We start from the raw sequence: 19,883 nt of genomic DNA, 5'->3' as shown, positions 1-19,883 counted from the left end.
AAGTACAGCTACAGATGCTGGTGTGTAAGGTGCAGTACTGTGACTTTGTTGTGTGGAATGAAGGTCAGCTGTTTGTGGAGCGTATCTGTGCAGACACAGATTTCATCCGTGAAGCGGTAGCAGGTGCCAAGAAATTCTTCCAGTGTGCTGTTCTCCCAGAGCTTGTTGGGAAATGGTTCACTAAGACGTTCTCCACTCTTCCTGCCGATGCGTCTTCAGCGGCTACATCAGCCTCGGAACCACTTGGTGCTGCCAGTACAACATCTACTGCGGATCAAGAACGCCCTCCGGAGTTTTGCTACTGCAAGTCTGTGAAGGCTGGCGAGGTACTGCGATGTTCCAACAACGATTGCAGTATTCGTTTGTTCCACATGGCTTGTTTGCAGCTGAAGAGTAAGCCAAAGCGCAAGAACTGGACCTGCCCGGAGTGTCGCAAGATTAAATCTGCCACTAAATAATGATATGCATGTACAATTACAGTGGTAGCGACTTCGGCGACAAGTTTATAGGAATGTTGGTCGCTAAGCACAACGTTCGTCAGCCTACTCAAGCTCAACTGCATGAGGGGTGAATTCCCCGAAACACTGTGTATTGAGCAGGGAGTGGTGCTTTCTTGCAGGCTTGCTGCTTTGTGCCGTCAAAAATAATGTTATTTTTGTAAAAAGAAAAAAGAAAAAAGTCACTGGGTATATGGGGGTGAAGTGTGACTAAAAATATGAAATGCGAGATTTCCAAGTCAGTGTTAAGTACCATGTCATTCGGGTGAGCTCCTAGTACTGTAGGTATTTGGCCGAAAGGTCAGCCGATGTTGAGAGCTTTTATGTGGTGGAGCAGGCCTCCAAACAGCCATCATTCGTTACAGGTACAGTGAAACCTCGAAGAACACTGATAAGACAAACTTTCGCTTAAGAAGAACTATAATTCAAGCGCTATTGGATTCATCACTGTGTAGGACATATGGATAAGGAGAACTCCCGTTATTGCGAACAAATACCACCAGTTCCTTGTTGTTTGTCTCAAAGAGGTTCGACTGTACTTCAGTATTTTGAACCCTTCTGTTATTGTTGCAGATGTCCCGTGGCCACGGCGCCAGCCTTGCCTTAGGACTGGTTGTATTGACATGGCATGCTATGACGACAACACATGCTGCAGGTACAGTACGTTGGACACTAAAGAACAGGGATACATACCTGTACCGAAAGTAGTAGAAGGTTATGGTAAAAAAAGCTTACTGCATAATAATAATAAAATGGCAAAAATAAGATAAATTGCGCACTCATAACAACAGCAAAAATGAAGAAAGTCAAGTTCCATAACGTTTTCTTGTGACTGTCATCAGTGGAACGTCGTCACTTAAAAATGTAATAACTAAAACACACACTTATATACATGTAGCTAATATGGTTTCAGGTAGAAATACAGCAGCTAACAAGTACAAAAAGCAAAAATTATAATAATAATAATAATAATTTTATTAGCGCAATTAGGAGTATAATAGATGCAGACATGGCCAGACAACAACGAGTTCATGGAATTTTTAAGGATTTTTATATTATTCAAAATCGATTTTCGTGTTCCGCTCATCAGTGAATAGTATCGGAACTGAGGGTACTGTGTACAAAAATAGAACATTTTATAACAGCATAATTAAAAGTGTGAACAAAAAAGGAAGTGCTACAGCATTACATAATAGGTGTCAAACATAGTGCTAACATATTATAACTGAGTGCAGGCACAAAGCATGAGGTGATACAGTGCAACATGACACAACATTTACATCTGATAACCAGCTACGAGAACAACTTTAGCACGACTACATGCTTCTTTTGTTTACAAAGAACAGGATTATGCACACGAATACATACAGCTTCCAGAACCTTCAACTGCTTAACATAACTTGCACGGCACAAAACAGAAAAGTGAGAATCATCGTACACACTAAGACAATCTGGACGTGATTGTCCAGATTGTCTTAGTGTGTACGATGATTCTCACTTTTCTGTTTTGTGCCGTGCAAGTTATGTTAAGCAGTTGAAGGTTCTGGAAGCTGTATGTATTCGTGTGCATAATCCTGTTCTTTGTAAACAAAAGAAGCATGTAGTCGCGCTAAAGTTGTTCTCGTAGCTGGTTATCAGATGTAAATGTTGTGTCATGTTGCACTGTATCACCTCATGCTTTGTGCCTGCACTCAGTTATAATATGTTAGCACTATGTTTGACACCTATTATGTAATGCTGTAGCACTTCCTTTTTTGTTCACACTTTTAATTATGCTGTTATAAAATGTTCTGGCTACTCATGCTGCCCTCTGTTGCCCCGGCATGCGTTCAACCAGATACAACAGCAACTCGTAACAGTATGAGACCAAGAACTTTCTCCTCTGAGATAAAACTGCAAGAACACAAACTGTAAACTGCTTCCTACAGTTCAAAACTGACAACTAAAAAACTTCAAAGGCATGGAAGTATACATTCTAGAATGACCAAAGCGAGAGCGCAACCGCAGCCTGCGAGTATCCACAGGACTGTGCACAAATGCAAAGACGAGTGAATATATTACGACTAGATAGCATGGAGACAGCACATGCATCAAACGATACGCTACTTGAATCTCAGACAATGCGAAGGTTGAGACTGGCCTGCGGTAGCAATACTGCCAATAGTCAATACATCAGGCGCCAGCAGCATGCACTAGAATAAAAGAAATGAAACCTGAGTACAATGAAAGGTCATGCAAGATTCACCACAAGCTGGGAATACTCCAGAACATATCCCCCTTCACTCACGAGCACAGGGTCAGCAAACAAACTGTGACGAGTGAGTACTACTACGGTACTGTATGATGAAAGAAAAACTTCATAGGTTGAGAGAGAGAGAGAGAGAGAGAGAGTACTGCCACAGGGCTGCCTGTAGCACTTCAGATACACAAGGCACAAACTACTCGGTGTCCAGAATAGGTACTAGATGGTGGATAGACCGTCGGTAGATCTTGTCGCCGATCTTAATATCCACTACTCGGACGAGCTTGTCTGCACCAGGATGCACTGCTGTGACTCTACCCATGGGCCATGTTCCACGGGGAGTGTTTGATGTAAGACACAGCATGATGTCACCTACGGCTACATTGCGACCTTGACGTTGCCACTTACGACGGACATTCAACAAGGGAACATACTCATCTCGCCACCTGTTCCACACGTCTGCTACAAGCCGCTGAACATACAACCAACGTTTGCGTGGGTCTCTGCTGGGGTGCTCGTCTGCTTTCACTTCCAGAGCCATTGGTGGGTCGAGTCGTCCGACGAGGAAATGTGCTGGTGTTAGAGGCTGCAAATCAGCTGCATCGGCACTTACAACTGTCAGCGGGCGCGAGTTCATCATGTCCTCAACCTGGCACATGGCAGTCACTAACTCTTCATCTGTGACGTCCGCTTTCCCAAGTACTGCTGTGAGTCCGCGCTTAGCCGTCTTGATGAGGGATTCGAATACGCCGCCGAAATGTGGTGCTCTAGGTGGGTTGAAGCGCCATCGCACGCCATCACTGACCAGTCGCTTCTCGATCTTCTCCTTGTCCATGGCCCGGACGGCCTCACGGAGTTCTCGCTCCGCGGCAGTGAAGTTGGTCCCGTTGTCGCTGACCATTTCAAGCGGGACACCACGGCGCTTTGTGAATCTCTCAAATGCTAACAGGAATGACTCAGTGGAGAGGCCATAGGATACCTCTAGGTGACAGGCACGAGTCTCAAGGCATGTGAACAGGCACAGGTACCGCTTAGCCTGCGTCTTACCTCGGCCCTGCTTGGTCAGGAAGGGACCCGCGTAATCAACTCCTGTACGGCTGAACGGTTTCAACGAGCCTGCAACTCGGAAGTCTGGAATCTGGCCCATCATCTGGGACGCTGGCTCCGCACGGTTCTTACGGCAAGTGACGCAGTTGCTTCGAACGACCTTGACTGTTGATGTTCCGTGAACAATCCAGTAGCGTTGTCGCAGATTGGCCAGAAGATGCTGTGGCCCAACTGCATGGAAGCACCGATGATCTTCCTGTTCGATTATCAGCTGGGTTACTCGGTGCTTTGCTGGTAGGATGACTGGGTGGCGTACGCCACTTGGCATGTTCTTTGTAGCTTGCAATCGACCTCCTACCGTCATCAGGGGTGACTCTGTTGCACTATCGAACTGGGGACAGAGAGGTGCCAGAGGATCCGATTTCAACATCGGTTGCCTAGACTGTAGACGATGGTATGCTGTACCATGGCAATCCTTCTGGGCAGTTGCAATCCAGTGCCGCTCTGCTACTGATACTTCGTCAGTGCTGAGAACTGGAACACTGATGGAGCGGGTGCCGCCAAGCTGTACTGGCACTCTCACTGGCGTGCTGGACGACTGGCTGTCCGATGCGGCATCCCCCTTCGCGGACTTGCTGTCACTGACTGCCTGCCGACAGTTTGCCACAAATCGCTTGCACCATGCTGTCACGCGTACCAGTCGTGACCATGTGCTAAAGCGACCCAGGATCTCGGAGGGTGGAGGGACGACTGCAACTAGCGCCGTCTTGAGCTGACCAGGCAGCGAGGATGTGCTGACTTCCTTCATCTGAGGCCACTCATCTGGCTGCTGGCGAAGAAACTGTGGACCGGACCACCACACTGCATCACGGCACAGTAATGCAGCAGACAAACCACGAGTACCTTTGTCTGCAGGGTTGTTCTTTCCGGGAACATGTCGCCACTGGTGTGCTCTCGTTGAGGTCTGGAGCTCAGAGATTCGGTTGCCAATGTCCACTTTGTAGCGCCGGCTGTGGCTTTGGACCCAGCCCAAGACGTTCATCGAGTCCGTCCAAAATGTGTGAGCTGACACTGGGATACCGATGGATTCAGCGACGAGATGACTAACGCGAACGCCAAGCACAGCTGCTCTCAGTTCAAGCTGCGGGATCGTCTGTCGCCTCACTGGTGCCGGCTTCGCTTTCGACATCGCTAGCGTTATTCGGGTGGTACCGTCTGGGTAGCTGGCTCTGACATACACAGCGGCTGCTATCGCCCGATCTGAGGCGTCGGAGAAGCAGTGCACGGAAAGACTGGCGTCTTCGGATGGCTGTTGTGGATCCTTGAAACAGCGGCTGATCTCCAGGTTACTCAGGTCTGGGAGGCCTTGGAACCAACCCTGCCACTTGACGACTTGTTCCTTTGGCAGCAGGTCGTCCCATCCCTGTCCCAGCAACCAGGCATCCTGCAGGAGTACCTTAGCCGTGATGACGTATGGCGAGATCAGGCCACGTGGATCGAATATGGAGGCCAGGCCGCGCAACACAGAGCGTCGGGTGAATGTCGTGATGTCCTTCATTTGATGCTGGAAGGTGAAGGCATCCTTCTCGGCGTTCCAACTGACGCCGAGAGTCTTGACAGTTGGGAGGCTGGTGTCACTGTCCACATCTCGGACGACATCAGGTGACCTATCTTCCTCTGGTATGGTGTTCATCACTTCAGCTTTGTTCGACAGCCATTTTCGCATGTGAAAACCGCCCTTGGCAAGTAGCTGCTGCGTTTGCTCTCTGGCCTGGATGGCACGCTGTGTGGATGGTAGTGATGACAGCATGTCGTCAACGTAGAGGTCTTTGCTTAGGCACTGCACGACGTCAGAGTCGTACTCATCACCGTGGTGCTTGATGACCTCTTTCACCGCTCGTCCTGCCAGATACGGTGACGCCTTAGCGCCGAAGAGCACACGGGTGAACTGATACACCTGCACTTGGCCATTGTCATCATACCACAGAAAGCGATGATAGCGCTGGTCACGTTCCGCCAGTTTGACTTGGAGGAACATCTCCGACACATCACCAACAAGCGCAACTGGTTCCAGTGAGAATCGGATCAACACACTGGTCATGTCGTTTTGAAGTGCAGGACCTGTAAACATCTCATCGTTGATGGAGTGTCCATCCCAGCGGGCTGCACCGTCAAATACTATTCTCACTTTTGACGTGGATTTATCTGAGCGTACTACCGGGAAATGGGGTAGGTACCACTGGTCGTTGCCGTCTTTGGCTATCTCATCCGGGTCCACGCGTCTCACGTAACCCTTGGCAATATGTTTCTGCATAACGTCAGAGTACTGCTGCTTCACGGCTGGCCGTGACTGTAGCGAGCGTTGTAGACTGCGGAGCCGCTGCTCAGCCTGAGCTCTGTTGGACCTGACACGTGGCTTACCGCTGTCATTGACCCATGGGATTCGGACAGTTACCCGGTTGCCGTTGCAGCTGATTGATTGGCTCGTGAGCTCCTCGGCTCTTCTGTCATCGGGTGAAGGCGTCTCCTCTAGTGGGTTATCTGTGCCCGCCGACTCATCTCGCCAGAACTTCTCTACTAGCTCGGTCAGCCCATCAGTTAGCACTGTGTCAGTAGCTGGTGTAGTAGCTGTGATTGCACGAGTGGTGTCGACTCCTGTACCAATGCACACCCACCCGAGAGGAGTTCGTCGAGCAATGGGCGCTCTTGCTGTTTCTGCTCGCCGTTCTTCTAGAGTAGCATGAAGCTCGATGGCATTCAGGCCGATAAGCGCGTCGATCTGACTGCCCTTGATGGATGGGAAGTCAATATCACTGAGATGCGGCCAGCTGCTCTTGTGCTGATTCCAGTTCACTGCCGGTAATGGCACGGTGACGGTGGGCAGAACCCAAGCTTCAAGCTTGTTCATGGTCTTGTCGCCCAGAGCCGCCACTTGGATCTGTACATGCTCACGTCTTGCTGCGGTCTGCTTGCCGCCTACTCCGGAAGTGACGAGCTGCCGCTTGGGTCCACGCACATTGAGGGCTGTTGCCACGGACTGCTGGACATAACTCGTGGACGATGCTGGGTCCAGGAGTGCATTACCTTGGAGGCTCACACCATTGTGTCGGAATACAACAGGCACAACCATGAATGACTCGCCACTGTCAATCTCTGGCTGATGACTTGCGCAATGTGTTGTAGCAATCTTGGCAGGACCGCCACTGCTGGCCGAAGCTGCGTTGGCCTTGATTGCGGCATTTGATGGGTCTGCAGCGGAATCCGAGCGTCGGATGTTGTAGTGTAGCATGTCATGATGCGTGCGGCTGCACTTTGAACAGGGTTGCCTGGTACAAGTCTTTGCGCGATGATTGAGACCGAAGCATAGGGCGCAGACATCTGGCTTGGACTTGATGACTTTCCATCGGTCCCTGACCTCCATCTTAATGAAATCGGGGCAGCGGTGGAGCTGATGCGCCTTGCCACACGAGGGGCAGCTTCTGTCGGCACCTGCATCCTTGCTAGTTGCCACAAATGTTCGTTCGGACTTTGTAGCACTCTGCTTCGACCATGATCTTGCTGGTGCTGGTGCTGAGGCAGTGACTTCTGTCGACCGGAGTCGTTCATCGGCACGGCGTAGTGTGTTGACGCGTCTGAGGAGCCACTGTGTTAGCTGGTAAATATCACAGTCAGCATCGTCATACTTCTCCATGTACCTAAGCAACAGCGATTTCGGCAACTTCTGCGTAACCGATAGGTACAACTCACGGCCCGGTGTTACTGCACACATCTCCATATTCATGAGCATCGTCCGGAGTCTGAGGACAAACTTGGCAAAGTTGTCGTCTGACTCTTTTAGCTTCGGCCACTGCAAAATCTCCTTCTCTTGGCGCTCAACAGTGCGATTGTCGCCGCCATACCATGCATCTAGCTCCCTAAGGATGGTGTGGTAGGCTCCTGGACCGTCAAGCACGCCATCAACAAGGTCGCTGGCCGTGCCATGCATGAGACACTCACGCAGTTGTGCAAGTTTGTACGCTTCAGTCGTTAGTGGATCTTCGTCAACAACGCGGCGAAAGTTCTGCTTCCACCGGTCGTAGTCACTAGTCTTGCCAGAGAACTTTGGTAGCTCCAGTGGCTTCACGTGAAAGCTGAAACTAGCAGGGTGTAGTGTCTGCAGTTGAGGTGGATAGGGCATGAAGGACTCTGCTTGCGGGTTTAGCACCTGCTTGGAGTGTTCTTGCACTGCCACTGGTGTTGGTTGCTGCTGTTTGGCCACTGCTGTATGCTTCTGTGGTGTATGCCATGGTGGTGTTGCATTCAGCATTGATACTGCCTTCTTGTTACTGCCAGGCAGTCTTGATTGTACTGCTGCACTGCGTATTGCTGGCTGTACAGGCACTGCATTACTAGCTGCCTGTATGGACACTGTAGTACGTCCTACAGCCACAGGCGCACCACTGGCCATTGACTTCTTGGCTGGCACTACTGACAGCACTGTACTGGTCACAGACTTTTGAGCGGGCGCGCGCATGAATGCTTGCGCCACTGGCCCCAGGGCAGGCACGCCAAACGCATTGACACTACATGTACTTGACTGAGCTGGGCTGTCTTCCGCCACACCTAATACAGCCTCAGGTTGTGTGGGCGCATTCACAGTACGAAACGTACCTTGCAAACTCCTTGGCTTGCCGGGGTCGCGTTGTCCGTTCACTCCACCGACATCACTCATCGTTCTGAAGTGCTCACGCGGTGGTAATACGAATTTTCGACCAGGTCCGGCCAACTTGTCGTGCTCAGCAAGACTCTTGGCAGTCAATATTGCCCTGCCACTGGATGCAGCGTTTCCAGTCTCTGATTTGCGAGACGACACTTTGCTCCCTGACCCGGATCGTAGTGCAGCTGCAGATTCAGCCTCGGCTCTTCGAACCTCCAGTTCCCTCTGCACCAAACTTGTCTCACGAGCCAACTTGCGTGTCTCGGCTTCCTCCTCCAGCTCAGCGATTTGCCTTGCAGCCTCAAGTTCTACACGAAGCATCTCTGCACGAAGTGACGCCTGCGACGCAGCAGTTCCTGAAACTTTCGAGGGCGCATGTCCTGCAGAGCTCACGCTGTCCGGGACGTCACTCCAGTTATCAAACCCGTATCTGCTCGGCGGTCTCCCTTTGGTAGACCGCGAGCTCCGTCTACACTCAGCGCCTGGGACTTGCTCGTCGTCGCGCAGGACTTCTTGGATCTGGCTCTGAGATCCGGCTCGAATAGGACCACTATGGCTACTCATGCTGCCCTCTGTTGCCCCGGCATGCGTTCAACCAGATACAACAGCAACTCGTAACAGTATGAGACCAAGAACTTTCTCCTCTGAGATAAAACTGCAAGAACACAAACTGTAAACTGCTTCCTACAGTTCAAAACTGACAACTAAAAAACTTCAAAGGCATGGAAGTATACATTCTAGAATGACCAAAGCGAGAGCGCAACCGCAGCCTGCGAGTATCCACAGGACTGTGCACAAATGCAAAGACGAGTGAATATATTACGACTAGATAGCATGGAGACAGCACATGCATCAAACGATACGCTACTTGAATCTCAGACAATGCGAAGGTTGAGACTGGCCTGCGGTAGCAATACTGCCAATAGTCAATACATCAGGCGCCAGCAGCATGCACTAGAATAAAAGAAATGAAACCTGAGTACAATGAAAGGTCATGCAAGATTCACCACAAGCTGGGAATACTCCAGAACATGTTCTATTTTTGTACACAGTACCCTCAGTTCCGATACTATTCACTGATGAGCGGAACACGAAAATCGATTTTGAATAACATAAAAATCCTTAAAAATTCCATGAACTCGTTGTTGTCTGGCCATGTCTGCATCTATTATACTCCTAATTGCGCTAATAAAATTGCTTTCTCCACGCCGACTCTTTAAATAATAATAATCAGAAAGGTTTGCTCCCCACACCGGAGCTCGCGCTATTCCGCCGACTTTACTTGACACTTGACTGACTCACGACTGCCATCCAGAGCACAAATCATCGCCGAAGTCGCAACCACTACTTCGTAATAATAATAATAATAATAATAATAATAATAATAATGTAAATAATCGACGCGGAGAAAACAATTTATAATAGCTATAGAGAGAACAAATTCTGCTGTCATCGCCACACTACAACAAAGTCATGAAGGTTTACCAAAATCGATTCTCTTGTCACAATCATCAGTGGAAAGCCGTGACTGAAGAATAACCATGCTAAATCAATAATTTATATACATTCAACAATGTGTTGCGAGAACAAAACAAAGTGCTAAAATAGAATGAGGGAAGGTGAGACAATAGAAGTAAAGTGAGAGCTAAGTGCAACAGGGGTGAGAAACTAATTGCAACCCTAGAACTGTGTACTTAACTTCACTTTACTTCTATTTTCTCATCTTCCCTCATTCTATTTTAGCACTTTGTTTTGTTTTCGCGACACATTATTGAATGTATATAAATTATTGATTTAGCATGGTTATTCTTCAGTCACGGCTTTCCACTGATGATTGTGACAAGAAAATCGATTTTGGTAAACCTTCATGACTTTGTTGTAGTGTGGCGATGACAGCAGAATTTGTTCTCTTTATAATAATAATAATAATACATCACGCGTAATAAGACATATCAATGAAAATTGTATGCCTGTTCCGCTTCTGTGTCACATTGAGTACCGCGGTAAATAGGGTATGTGTTTTTGAAATAGTCCTTTCCATTTGATCTTATCCATTGCGAGACATCTGGACTGACGTAGGCTATTGGCGGACATTCATCATGACGCCAGCTCGGGCAGTGTCCTTGATGGATAATGATCTTTGTGAAAAAGTTATGACTAACTGAGGAACTGTCCACCAACGTAACCAGATCATTATACTCGCAATTTTGAGCCAATTTAAGAGAGCATGTCTGAGAAACCAGAAAATATGTGCAAGCCGATCTCTCAGATTTCGCTCAAATTTTGCAGGTACGTTTGCTTTGGGGTGTAGATCGACATTCCAAAGCCCGCGCAAAATCTTTTGAAGGGAACCATGACATTGGCATACCCCTCAATATTGGACCAATATTGGCACGATTTATGGGTCTACAAACGAGCCACGGCACAGCGTACAAGAACAAGCTACAAACAAAACTCCATCAAGCCAACATTTCCTCACCTTAGAAGAGTTCTTGGGACAGCACCACTTAGCCACGCCAGCATCCCAGAAGACGAGGGCAATCATCCCTTGACGGCACAAATGATCGTCTTGAAAATAGCCAAATTACAAGCGCTGATAAAACAGCGAGCTACGTCCTCAATTAGCAAACACTAAACACCGGCAGATAGCAGAACACCTCTTCTTGCACTAAGGACATGTCCCCCATCATCCTTTTTGGGTTTTCTTGAAATAAACAATTTTGAATTTTTCCACTCGACCATTCTGAAATACGTCCAAACTCATACCTGCGCAGGAAAGCTCGCCCCTCCGCGACGTCTAGTCAGCAATTTCTACTCCAACACCACTCCCAACGCTGCAGAACAAAGTGTATTGTTGACTCTGACAAGGAAAAGCAGCGGTGATCACTTATCACTCCAAACGACAAGCTTCTCCTTGCGCCACCAACATTTTTCGGTGCAACAATTGATGCAAAAGTGACTGAATTTTTGCGTGTAGTTTTTGGGTTTTACTGCAAGAGGAATGAAGAAATCACGTGCATCGTGACGTAGGATAATGCTTTCTGGTGCACGACACAATGCGCATGATCACGATCGTTCCCGAGGCGCTATTCGAAACGGACCATGAGGGAGGAGGTAAGATGCATTATATTTCTTGGATGCTCTGCTCAGAACATTCAGAAACTATCGTTATAGCGCTAGCAGTATTGCATTGGCAAGAATTCTTTGAGATACTTTCTCTTGCAGTAAGAACAGGGATGCATTTTTTTCACACTAACCTCGCTCATCCCGAACATGGTTCAACAGGAACTACGGCTAGTTTACATGCTGATGAACCACGTAGATCTGCAACAGCAAGGAATGACCGTTGTCCATGCCATCAACTAACATACTTGATCAAGGTCGCTTGGAGTTGACCAGCGCGCGGAATACACAGACCCAGTCACTGGTGGCGCGCCCACATGGCAGATTTCTTACGTCATGAACAACGTGATTTCACCCTACTCGCCCTAATCTGTGTGCTGCATGTTGAGGGAAAGTCCCGGCTGGAAGGCCTACAACACGACATGCGTGCTCTTGACTTGAGCTGGCCATCAAGATGCACTTGATCCGATCTTGATCAACGGGTGATCCATGTAAGTGCAAGTGCGCTTGATCAAGGACGGTGACTCGGAACAACTGCTGAACCGTGATCTACGAGACCTGGCATTCTTGTGTCACAAAGCACGTGATTTCATCATTCCTTTTGCAGTAAAATCCAAAAACTACACGCAAAAATTCAGTCACTTTTGCATCAACTGTTGCACCGAAAAATGTTGGTGGCGCAAGGAGAAGCTTGTCGTTTGGAGTGACAAGTAATCACCGCTGCTTTTCCTTGTCAGAGTCAACAATACACTTTGTTCTGCAGCGTTGGGAGTGGTGTTGGAGTAGAAATTGCTGACTAGACGTCGCGGAGGGGCGAGCTTTCTTGCGCAGGTATGAGTTTGGACGTATTTCAGAATGGTCGAGTGGAAAAATTCAAAATTGTTTATTTCAAGAAAACCCAAAAAGGATGATGGGGGACATGTCCTCAGTGCTAGAAGAGGTGTTCGACTATCTGCCGGTGTATAGTGTTTGCTAATTGAGGACGTAGCTCGCAGTTTTATCAGCGCTTGCAATTTGGCTATTTTCAAGACGATCATTTGTGCCGTCAAGGGATGATTGCCCTCGTCTTCTGGGATGCTGGAGTGGCTAAGTGGTGCTGCCCCAAGAACTCTTCTAAGGTGAGGTAATGTTGACTTGATGGAGTTTTGTTCGTAGCTTGTTCTTGTACGCTGTGTCGTAGCTCGTTTGTAGACCCATAAATCGTGCCAATATTGGGCCAATATTGAGGGGTATGCCAATTTCATGGTTCCCTTCAAAAGATTTTGTGCGGGCTTTGGAATGTCGATCTACACCCCAAAGCAAACCTACCTGCAAAATTTGAGCGAAATCTGAGAGATCGACTTGCACATATTCTCTGGTTTTCTCAGACATGCTCTCTTAAAAATTATTGTGAAAAATGAGAAGGTTAATCAGTTATTCAGTTAGTCATAACTCGTAACATTTTGTCCTTCTCCTTTTTTACCATAATTAAATTGGCTCACCATCCGAGTTCAACGTAGTAGTACTTCAAGAAGATGTTATGGTTTTACTAAGAGAGTTCCAGCCGGCTACTGGGAGCCCCAGGGAAAGGTTACCCATGTGATGAACAGTACCTTGCCCGAGTTAGGCATAATTATTATTAGTGGTCAGGCCCAAGTCTGGCTCAGTGTGCAAAGTTTTCATTACATGTATGAAACTGTAGAACAATCAGGCTTGTTGCCATTCCATTTGAGAACAACTACATATGCCAGTACCGTGTTACGAAATATTCTGCGAATGTGGCAATAAAAACCAATGCCTCTACTTCGAAATTAGATTTGTAAAAACCTTCTCGGCTTTGCTGATCTCTCTTCTATACAAACTAAATTTGGATTTCTGTTTTTTCTTCTTTTTCAGACCTCTTGCAAACGTATTGTCCGAGCACTTGTTCATGGATTGCTAGTCGAGCACAACCCATTTATGGCACGCACCAAGCAGCAGTGCAGGATTGCCAGCGCCTGGCGCCTGTTTCTGCCACCGCTTCTGACATTTTAAGTCTTCCCACGCTATACACCGGGTGCGCCCAGACGCATGTTGGAAAAATGAGGACAGCTATCCGACCACCTCTTTGGGTGAAGAGTTTGCCAAAGGGTATCAGTAGAATGGCATCGGACGAAAAGTGGTATGGCAACAACTCGAGCTTTTCCTACTTCTGCGAATTTCGGAAGCCGTGCAGTAAGGCATTGCTTTCTTTGTCTTTGCTTGTTTGTTTTTGTTTGTTTGTTTGTTTGTGTGTTTGCTGTTTTGGTTTGCTTTGTTTCACTTCATCATAGGCGCGAGGAAAATCTCTCCATTAGTCGCAATTAGGCAATTATTATTATTATTATTATTGTAAATAGAAAGGTGTTAGAAATAACATCAAGATACAAGTGCAATAAAACCACTAGAGGAAACGCAAAAAAGGTAACAAGATTACATAACCAAAGGCGAGAAGGCACTGAACGAAGTGTCAACCTACGAATACAACTTCAGTGCAACAATGTGCTCTTTCTGCTTACACAAAACTTGTATTCGTAGGTTGACACTTCGTTCAGTGCCTTCTCGCCTTTGGTTATGTAATCTTGTTACTTTTTTTGCGTTTCCTCTAGTGGTTTTATTGCACTGGTATCTTGATGTTATTTCTAACACCTTTCTATTTACAGTATTATTATTATTATTTTCACTAGTTTGAGGGAAAGAGGCAAACGGGAAAAGTCTGAAGAAGAATTGACTGTCACCACCAGGACTCGAACCAGGGACCCTCGCTTGTAGCTAGCGATGCTCTAACCACTGAGCTATGGTGTAGTCGTCATCCCAGCAGCGACTGTTCAACATTCTCTTCAGACTTCGTAACTCACACTTCCTGTGCATCCACACAGGCGGGTGGGACGCAGCCCTGACTGGACCCACACACTTCACGTACACTCTAGCACGCGGGGATTATTATTATTATTATTATTATACGCATTCCCGCGTTAAAATGTAGCAGCAGTATGCTGCGTTCACAGCTTCGCGTATGCAGAATGGCTTGATTGAGAGGAGAGGGGAGAGAAAGCAACAAGACAACCAACATCTACATGTATGAAATCGGTGACAATAACATGGAGAGATTGCACAAGAATGGAGAGGACAAATGGCTATAATCATTGTGCCATAAAACCGGTGCACAGGAAATCTGTTGACAACGTAACGAAACATAAAACTCAGTTACTCAATACAGGTTCCACTAAATTACAAGAGAACAACGCTACAACATTAGAATTACCGCTAAATTATCGCAATTGTAGAGAACGAATACAATGCAAATGAAAACCTTGAACAGACTGTGCCGAATTTATTTTGAGAACAAATTGTACTTGCAAATTGTACTACATGTAGTAGGCCAGTTAGACATTCACTGTACTGCCTTCCGTCGCTCGACTCGGCGAGGTTCATCCGATGCCATTCCTGCCGTCGACGACAAAGTCGTCGTTGTTGCAGGCGCACACGTAACCAGTTGTGTTCTGAACCTGCCTCTGCTGCTGACGTAGTGTAGCACTAGTAGTAAAGTGTTAGTAGTGTTTATTATTTTACTAGGGGAGTCCCAACAGGCTACTGCCTTTTTACTGGGAACCCTAGGTGAAGCTTAACCATATTAATGAACAGAGCAAGAGAGTGGGCCTGTCGACAGTCAGCTGGAAGAGAGTTCCATCTGCCTGGCGCCAGAAAAGAAATAGAGCGCCTGACATACTGCGTATGAATGAGTGTGAGAACTAAGGCTCTTTGACTCTTTGCGCCTTTCCCGGGGTGCATGCCTGGTGACTAGGTTCAGTTACCCGAGGCTGGTACCAAAACTGGAGAAGAGGACTAGCAGGATGCTGGGCCAAGCAGCGGTACACAAAAACATAGAGCTTGAGGCTAATGCGCAGTTCCAAAGAATAGAGGCGCTATAGCGAAGAACTAGTTCAATAGGCGTGGTACATCTATCCGAGGACAAATTTCCTCGCTATGGTGTCGTGGATGAGTGCGCAGAGTGCCCTTCCCCAACAGCTGGAGCTACTGGGATTGCAAAATCCTGTGGCGGCCGTCGACGTGGTCGAACTGCCAACCGATCTGCGTCGAAAGCTGGTTGCAGCTGCCCTGAACTAACGTTCAGTTCATCACCGTGTTCATGGTTCATGCATTGCAAGTACAGAAATCATTATAGCAATAAAACCTTTATGGCAGTTTTCTAAAATAAAGGTTATTGTGGTTTAGTCCTGGGGCCTTCCCCTGTTGATTTTTTTTAAATTGCTTTCCGAAGCGCCATGGACCCCGTCTAAAAGTAAGAAATTAACGAATTGTGATAGCCGAAAATTAAAATTTCACACGAAACCTCACAATAATCACAACGCTTGACAATACTGGTATTAGTTTAGTCCCACAACCTGCGGTAAAATGATCAGCTGTAGCACCTACTCCACTTTTATGTTTATGTATCTATGTCATTCGGATCTTCCCAAGTTGTACATTGTACTGTTGAGATACCGAATTCAAATAAACCAACACCAATACCAAATACCAGCTTAGTTTTAAAGCTGAAATACTGCTTTCAACACTACTCTTGTTTAACCTGACACTTGTACTGCGCCAACATGCATGCATGCATGGGAAAGAGGACCACGAAGCGAAAATGTCTTCTCACTTTTCACCCTGTGTGTGATTATTGTGAGGTTTTGTGTGAAATTTTACTTTTCGGCTATCACATTTCGTTAATTTCTTACTTTTTAGACCGGCTCCATCGCGTTTTGGACAGCAATTTTATAAATTTTCAATAGGAGAGGGAGCCAGGACTAGACCACAATAATTGTTTTAGAAAACCGCCATATTTAAAAGCATCCTTTTTTTGCTATATTTTTTTGTTTTTCATGTCGCTAAGGAATGCCCTAAAAGATGGCCTCTAGTACAATGTACATCAGATGAGTACTGTACGCATTGATATGCAAGCCTTTTCTTGCAGAGAATGGCACTTGCATAATCGTGTTCTTCTCTGGGGAAACATGCGGGTAGTGGTGGTGATGCTGATTGTATATGCGGGTCATTCTGTGGCTGTAACTCTGTTGCCGTTGCAGAATTTCATGACTCTGTCATAAATTGTCTTGCTATTCAGATATTTCAGATTTCCACGCACCCAAACTAGTACATGTATATGGCAGGTTTATTTGAGAAATATAATCATGGACATGTCGCAGATGTGTTTTGTTGATTCTGTGTTTAGAATTGTAGCCACGGGTTGTCGTGATAAGGTCATCCTGCCCCTGTAATCGTAGTGCTGTTGATGTCGATACAACTTTTGGAAGTTCAATGACTTCAAAGTGATATTCCACGATTGTCTAAAACAACACAGCAAAGGAAGAACAATAGACATGTATTAACATGAGCGAAACGAGTGTCGTGCATCGGTGAGACGCACAACGAGCATCAGCAACTGTAGCTCACAGGAGATAGCCGTTGTATAGCATTTGTTTTTAGGAACATGAATTTCATTGATAAGATACTCGTCGACAGGGTGGTCGCAGAAAGCTGTTTATCTCCTCCCAAGGGTCGTGATGTCCAGATCTTTATACAGAACAATGGGTTTCAACAAGGAACTAGAAGTTGCTTACCACAGGGGTTTTGTAGGTGTGATGTCACACTCTAACGTTTCATTCCCATCCGTGCCCTACTCTGTGTTTTCCTGTGCGGTTCATATTGTGTTTAGAGACCTGTCCAGCCACTCAGTATTTTCCCAAACTGAACGAGGGAGAAACGTCGCCAGTGATTTGTCCCCAAGGTGAACTACCTTACGGCGGTACGACATCAACCTGTCGGGATGGAACACACCATGTAACCGGTCTTGCATACTGTAGAAGTGAGTACTTGGAACTGACCAAGCACGTTCTCTGATAAGAAGTACTCGTGAACGGTTAAGATGCAAAACACGCCGCGGTCTACTTCATCATTTTTCAGATATTGACCAAACATTTGCGAAAAAACGAATCGCCCTCCTAGTTCCTTCGTCAGCTGGCCCAACTAGGTTGCACTCCACCATGGGTCTGCGCCAGCCGCCAGTTTCCACCAGGTTCGGCAAGGGTTGCCTCGCGTTCCGGGCCGCCCAGCTGTGGAACACCTTACCCAGCGATATACGTGCCATCTCCACGCTCCGCCAGTTCCGCGCCAGCAAGATCCCGCACACCCTTAGTACCTAGAGTACCAAACGTCCTGTTTGATGATCATCTATCTGGTTTAGTTTTTCTCCACCTCTATCCTAATTACATCAGTCCCCAATTTCATTTATTACCGCTTTCTATCTGCATTCGCCACCTTTTCATTGGGCAGATTTGCCCGTTTGGTTTGCGAATTAAAATACACACAACAACAAGAACAACAGCAACAATCATTTTTATGTGGGGTTTGTATTTGATTCCATGTTTTGGCCAACGTTTTTAAAGTGGATCTAGTCAGATTTTGGATGTGAAAATCCTCATAAAGTTGTTTTTAGACATTTCGATTGTGTTGTGCTACAAATTTCCCACTTTTGGTGCGCTTTCCTGCTGTGCACTGTGGGGTACGTATTACTGTGAACGCCTTTTAAGTTTTAACAACAAAGTGCTAAATCTAGCGAGTTATTGAGGAGGAATCTGTTGTTATAATAGAAAATGATATACAGAAATCGATGCTTGTTCATGTCCTCCCTCGTTATGACGAGTCCGGTTTAATATAGTACATAAACCCCGTTAGAAAATAGAAATCTGAAATCCCCTGGCGAAACGTGGTCTATACAACTGTTTGCATAATTCGTTAGGACATAAACACAGCCTTTCGCCTCTGTTGAGTGTGTAAAATCCGCTATATAACGACCCTTTGCCCAGGTCCCTGGAGTACCAAACCTTCAGTATAAAGATAATATTGACCATGCAGGACCAATACCAAAACACATAGGATAAAGCAGAAAGACGCAACATATTCAATCTGTGTATTCGTAGACAGTTGTCTAAAGTCCCTAGGCTGCTTACACAGCAATGAATCAAACAAGTCTCATTATGCTGTCTGATGAAGTGTTCTGACACGAAACTCGGAGTAACAGCGGAATGAGACTTGTTTGATTCATTGCTGTGTAATATTTGTGTATTCGTAGATGTGGACGATCTTTTGCATCCATGGAACAGCTGCATGTATGTTGTTGAAGTGTCGATAGTTTATGTTGTATCAAGGGTACCCCACAAAGGTACGAAATAGTGTTTATTTCACCTTAAGCTGCAAGTCCTGTCACAAGATAAGTCTCGTTATAAGATAACTTTTTTGATGGCTCCGAGACTATCTACTAACGAGAGAGGACCTGTACTGTTGCTGGTGAGGGTTGAAAATGCGCAAGAGTCGTTACCATTGGTATGTAAACGGGTCAATTTTAGGAAATCGCATAAGAGGTTATGCGATACACGTCATTGCCACCCCAAATTCTTCTATATAAGGGGTTTCTGTGCCCGCTTTGGGCATTTTGCCACCCCAACTGGCTCCTATATATGGCGGATTTGACGTTATCGCATAACCTCTGCAACCTTTGCGGCTCGTTAACATAATGGCTTTTCAGTATCAGAGTTCGACTTCAGTGATGAGCAATCATGATCTTATTTTTGTCTTTCTGGCGATACACATGCTTTCATATGCACCAGGTGATAGTTTTTTACTACTCCCATGCGCATATCCACCATTGCACTTGTTGTTGTTGTTGTTGTTGTTGTTGTTGTTGTTGTTGTTGTTGTTGTTGTTGTTGTTGTTGTTGTTGTTGTTGTTGTTGTTGTTGTTGTTGTTGTTGTTGTTGTTGTTGTTGTTGTTGTTGTTGTTGTTGTTGCTGCTGCTGCTGCTGCTGCTGCTGCTGCTGCTGCTGCTGCTGCTGCTGCTGCTGCTGCTGCTGCTGTTGCTGTTGCTGTGGCTGTTGCTGTTGCTGTTGCTGTTGGTGTTGGTGTTGGTGTTGGTGTTGGTGTTGTTGTTGTTGTTGTTGTTGTTGTTGTTGTTGTTGTTGTTGTTGTTGTTGTTGTTGTTGTTGTTGTTGTTGTTGTTGTTGTTGTTGTTGTTGTTGTTACTGCTGTTGTTATGCTTTTATTAATTTTATATCCTTTAAACCAAACAGGCAATGGAGCCTTCTCACAAGTAGACGACTTTGAAAAGGAGAGGGCAGAAAGAGAATGGGGAGGGGAGAAAAAACAGGCATGGAAGGGATATAGAATGGAGAAGATAACGATTGTAGTCTAGATTCAGAAGCAGAGCAGGAGTAAGACTTGAA

General features: G+C 46.4%; 1 long non-coding RNA gene across 1 annotated transcript; it reads left to right on the top strand.

Moving 5' to 3' along the window:
* Nucleotides 1-1,043: 1,043 nt before the first annotated feature.
* On the top strand, nucleotides 1,044-18,000 carry LOC135820585 (uncharacterized). The gene is made up of 3 exons (XR_010554123.1): nucleotides 1,044-1,152; nucleotides 13,481-13,798; nucleotides 17,322-18,000. It is a non-coding gene; the product is annotated as an uncharacterized LOC135820585 (long non-coding RNA).
* The last annotated feature ends 1,883 nt before the right edge of the window (nucleotides 18,001-19,883 follow it).

Source organism: Sycon ciliatum, chromosome 7 (assembly GCF_964019385.1).
Source record: "Sycon ciliatum chromosome 7, ocSycCili1.1, whole genome shotgun sequence".
NCBI classification, from domain to species: Eukaryota; Metazoa; Porifera; class Calcarea; order Leucosolenida; family Sycettidae; genus Sycon; species Sycon ciliatum.
Note: the sequence above shows the minus strand (reverse complement) of the source record. Positions and strands in the feature narration are given on the sequence as shown.